The 5652-nt window shown below is 39.7% G+C and overlaps 1 pseudogene; it reads left to right on the top strand.

Moving 5' to 3' along the window:
- Positions 1–1967: 1967 nt before the first annotated feature.
- On the top strand, positions 1968–3109 carry Gapdh-ps84 (Glyceraldehyde-3-phosphate dehydrogenase, pseudogene 84; annotated as a pseudogene).
- Positions 3110–5652: the final 2543 nt, after the last annotated feature.

Raw genomic sequence — 5652 nt, 5'->3', positions numbered from 1 at the left:
TCTTATTGGCGTGTAGGTCCTTAGCATCTACAAATGGTAAAGTAGTACGGTAAGGTAATAATTTAAATTCCAAGGAATATCTGCCAAGTATTCCCTTTGGTTTTTGCAGCAATGGGCACTGTTCATCCATACTGCAAGAGCAGATATATTCTTGGTATATTCCTATAAGACTTTTCTAAACAACATCCAGAATGAATACACAAAACTACAGGATATATTGTACCTTAATTGATGGCTTGTAAACAGTACTTACTCATAAATCAGAAGGATATACAATTGATGACAGAGTAAAGTGTAATAGGGTAAAATAATAATGATATATTCACATTTGTGTCAGTGAAAATATTAAAGTTATATTCACATTTGTGCCAGAAGAAGACTTTCTGAAGAAGGTAATACTTGAACTGCATATTTAAGGTTAGGCAGGCATTAGACTGTCAGGGGAAAATAGAAACGGGTGACAGATTGGAGAAAAGGCATCCATGTGCTAAAGTTTCAAAAGCTGGAAGCACTGGAGAATAGATGAGCAGAAGAGTTTAACTGCAGAAAGGAATGAGTGGACAGAGACAAGACTGTGAAAACCTGACTGAAAAATTTTCCTACATCCTAGAGTCCTCTTACACGTCATGAGTTTATGATAGGATCTAAAACAGCTCAGTATGTGAACAACTAAATAAACATTCAAAGAAAAGGCAAGCATCATTAATCAGTGTTTTTAGTGAATGATGAATACAGTCTTTCTTATGCAGTTATATTGCAATGTATGTAAATATATATTTAAATATTTTTGTTAAGTTCAAATACACTTTGTAGAAAGAAACAGGTGCTGGTGTTCCTACATCTTTTAACATAATGTATTAATAATATTCATGCATCCATTAGTTATTGCTGGTGAGATATTTTATAAAACACATCAATTGTTTATTATTGTTCAGAGGTCTATTGTGGAGTAAGTAGTACATTTGGTGCATCTGTGGTGGGAAGGGAGGTGGGATGTGTCAGGTCAATGTTATTGTTGATCTCGGTTGCATTCTTTCAAATGCTTGACATCCAGATGTCAGTTTAGAAGGCTTCAGGGTTCCACTGTCCAGTTTTTACTCCCATCACTTAATAATTGTCCTGGCTAGTTTTGTGTGTCAACTTGACAAAAGCTGGAGTTATTACAGAAAAAGGAGCCTCAGTTGTGGAAATGCCTTCATGAGACCCAGCTGTAAGGCATTTTCTCAATTAGTGATCAAGGGGAGAGGACCCAGTCCACTGTGGATGGTGCCATCCCTGGGCTGGTAGTCTTGGGCTCTATAAGAGAGCAAGCTGAGCAAGCGTGGACAAGTAAACTGGTAAGAAGCATCCTTCCCTGGCCCATGGCCTCTGCATCAGCTCTTGCTTCCTGATATGCTTGAGTTTCAGTCCTGACTTCCTTTGGTGATGAACAGCAACATGGAAATGTAAGCTTAATGAACCCTTTCCTCTCCAACTTGCTTTCTTGGTCATGATGTTTGTATAGGAATAGAAACCCTGACTAAGACAATAATCTATCCTGAGTTATTATTTAAAAATGTGTGCTTTCAAGATTAAAGGCAGAGGAACATGGGAAATAGTGCTCTAAATTTCAGCAGCACTTTACACACAATAATGAGATTGTATGTGGGAAGTCAGAGGAAATGAAGAAGAGGGTAGTCTAACCACAGCAAGAAGAGCCTAGGTAGCCATTACTAAATTACTTCCACAGTGAGTGTTTGCCCAAACTCAGTGCTCTCCAAGAATGAGTGCTGATGCACTGTAATTCGATTGATCATTGCTTGGCTTGATTAGGCAAATGTGATTCAGAATGATATCCACTGAGATTGACTTCAATTCAGTAATAAGTATAGATTAGTTGTATATTTTGTTCTGGGGTTATAGTTGAAGTTCCTATAATAACTGGGGCTAGTTAATGCCAGAGAACTCTGGGTTAAGATTCAGAGGAGATGGCTCTCTTCTCCCCCGTGTTCCAGAGTCAGCCGCATCTTGTGCAGTGCCAAACTCATTCCATAGACAAGATAGTGAAGGTCAGTGTGAATGGATTTGGCTGTATTGGGTGCCTAGTTACCAGGGCGGCCTTCTGCTGTGCTCTTGGAAAAGTGGAGATTGTTGCCATCAATAACACCTTCATTGATCTCAACACATGGTCTACATATTCCAGTATGACTCCAGCTATGGCAAATTCAACAGCACAGTCAAGACTGAGAATGGGAAGCTTGTCCTCAATGGGAAGCCCAACACTATCTTTCAGGAGTGAGATCCTGTTAACATAAAATGCGGTAGGGGTTGGGGATTTAGCTCAGTGGTAGAGCGCTTGCCTAGCAAGCGCAAGGCCCTGGGTTCGGTCCCCAGCTCTGAAAAAAAAAAATTAAAAAAAAAAAAGAGGAAAAAAAAAGAGAGAAAATGTGGTGATGCTGGTGCTGAGTATGTTGTGGAGTCTACTGGTGTCTTCACCACCATGGAAAAGGCCAGGGCCCACATGAAGGGTGGGGCCAAAGGAATCATTATCTCTGCCCCTTCTGTTGATGCCTTTATGTTCGTGATGAATGTGAACTATGAGAAATATGACAACTGACTCAATGCATCCTGTAATACCAACTGCTTAGTCCCCCAGGACAAAATCGTCCATAACAATTTTGATGTCATGGAAGGGCTCATGACCATGGTCCATGCCATTACTGCCACTCAGAAGACTGTGGATGACCCCTCTGGAAAGTTGTGGCATGATGGTTGAGGGGCAGTGCAGAACATCATCCACTAGTGCTGCCAAGCTCACGGGCATGGCCTTCCATGTTCCTATACCATTGTGAATCTGACATGCCACTTAGAGAAACCTGCCAAGTATGATGACATCAAGAATGTCATGAAGCAGGCATCTGAAGGCTCACTAAAGGGCACCCTGGGCTACATTGAGGACCAAGTTGTCTCCTGCGACTTCAACAGCAACTCCTACTCTTCCACCTTTGATGCTGGGGCAGGCATTGCTCTCAATGACAACTTTGTAAAGCTCATTTCCTGGTATGACAATGAATATGGCTACAGAAACAGAGTGGTGGACCTCATGGCCTACTGGGCTTCAAAGGAGTAAGAAACCCTGGTCCACCCACCACAGCAAGGACACTGAGAACAAGAGAGAGACCCTTGGTTGCTGAGGAATCCCTGTCCCAACTGGCCCTCAACACTGAGTACCTCCCTCACAATTTCCATCCAAGATCCCCATAATAACAGGAGGGGCCTAGAGAACCATCTTTACTCTCTTGAATACCATCAATAAAGTTCGCTGCACCCCCCTAAAGAGATTCAGATGAGACCACATAATCACATATAGTTTTTCTTCCCTATTTCTTTGTGTCTGTTATAGGTGTGTGTTTGTGCTACCGCGTCTGGATGTCCGAAATGAACACTGAATTGCTCTCTATCTTACTTCTTGAGACAGGTATTTCATGAAAATTTTGTGGCCAAGCACAATACCAACATTATGGGGAAATATACCACAGTCTTTGATGTGGTTATTTCATAAATATTAATCCAAAATATCAAAAGGTAAAATTGGAAAGCAGGAAAAACAAAGACAGACATATGCCTGAAGGGAATGAAGGTTTCTTGAATCTGAGAAATTAAGTCACAGTTATTGTTTACAGCATACTGTTTTCTTTTCTAAGGATTTACACTCTCCTGTCAAAGTCTGAATTCTAAAGCCCTTCCCTTCATTTGAAGTCAGTTATGTAGAGTAGTTGAAAATGTATAATAAATGTATTCTTGAATAAAATGTTATATTTAAGAATATGAGACCCTGACACATATATAGCAGAGGACTGCCTGGTCTGACCTAAGTGAGAGAAAATGCACTGAGCCCTTGTGAGTCTTGAGGCCCCCCGGGAGTGGGGAGATCTGGTGAGGTGGGAAGAGAGGGGTGAGGACATCTTCTTGGAGACAGGGGAGGAGGCATGGGATGGGGAGCAGTCAGGGTACGGACCAGGAGGGTGTAGTGGCTGGACTGTAAAGGAAGATTAAAGAATAAAAACAAACAAACATTAAGTTATTACCAAAAATTATGATAAAAAGGCCATGGAGCATCTACTTGGTTTTTTTTTTTTGAAAAAATACACAGTAACCCATAACAGTCATGCAGAAACTCTACATTAAGGCTCCAACTGATAGGCAGAAGAGATTCTTGGCACATATAGAAGCACACTCCCATAGAAGCCCAGATCCCACTTCACTCCAACAGTTGAAACTTCTCTTTCCTTCTGAATGCAACCTCATGGAAGAATCCAATCTGGAGACCACACAGCTCAACACCTTCCAGGTTTCTGATCCTTAGTAACTAGAGAAAAAAAAATTGAAGTCACTTGGGACTGTGAATATTTACTATTTATCAGTAGATAACCAGAAACAAGTGGCAAGGGATGAATACCAGGGAGAGGAATTTGGATCAAGGAAATAAGCAGTGATTTTATTGAGTCAGAGCAGATGAGATCTTCTAGGGAGTCAGGCAATGAGTAGCAAAGAGGATCGCATACAGAGCAGACACACGTGAGGGTGGTGATCTTCGAGTATTCTGGGCAACCAGAAGACACTGGGCTATTAGAAAGGAATCCAGTTATAATAATTGTAGTAATATTTCTCTTTAAAAACGTTAATGATTTGGAAGAGTTGATGTGACAATTTTGGGAAATTTATTAATGCCTTAAAGATCGTGGTGTCTTAATAAAGACCCCATTGAATCATTTGTGGAAATACACGGTTACTTCTAAATAAACATGTTTTGTACATGCAGGTTCATGTTAATTGGTTTAACACCTTTATCTAGTAGTCATTTTGTTTATTATTTTCAAATTTTCACTTATAGGATGCAGAAAAAAATTAGGATTGCATTCAAAAAATTTAATGAACAAGTAATAATGTCTTTTTCTTTAAAAAATGGTTTCAAGGCAGCAAATTTAAGAAATTAGAATATCTCATTACATAGTATCCTTAAGACCAACATCATTAGCATATTTGCTATAACTGTATGAAAGTGGAGGGACTTATACATATTTAGACTTTTCTTGTGCCTCGCAGAAATCTCTGACTGTGATGTGTTTGGAAGCATGTGTGTTTATGTTTTATTTCTTCCATCAAGTGCAATTTACCTCTGCTTCACTGGATAAAGAAAAGAGATTTGGTTCTAGTTGTATCTGGTCTTGTTATATCTTGATCATTTTTCTCTTCTTTACCAAAAACCGTGCATCACTTTTAGGCTTGGGAACAAACAGAGCTGCATGAGAAGAACCTTCAGTTTCTATTTTCTGCATTCATGGTCTGGCCAGAGGTTTACAGGCTGCATCATGCATTTGTGCAATGACTGGTACTTTCATTCTCTATATTTCTGTTGTCTAAAGCATTAGAAAGTACCAGACTTAACAAAACAGGCTTAAAGCAAATTGTAAACTAGAATAAAAAGTAAACTATATATATTTTTAAAAAATTTGTGCGCCTCCATACCACTCTAAACTTGAATGTCCATTGTTGTTTATTAACAAAATCTCAAATGTTCAGTTTTATCAATAAAGACTCAGGAACCAGATACTGGAATGAAAGCCTGCCAGTTCAGAGAGGGAGAGAAAGCAACCAGCTGACCTTCCTCCT

This window comes from Rattus norvegicus, chromosome 2 (genome assembly GCF_036323735.1).
Source record: "Rattus norvegicus strain BN/NHsdMcwi chromosome 2, GRCr8, whole genome shotgun sequence".
In the NCBI taxonomy this organism is placed as follows: Eukaryota; Metazoa; Chordata; class Mammalia; order Rodentia; family Muridae; genus Rattus; species Rattus norvegicus.
The sequence above is the reverse complement of the archived record's forward strand: the minus strand, read 5'-3'. Positions and strand labels throughout refer to the sequence as shown.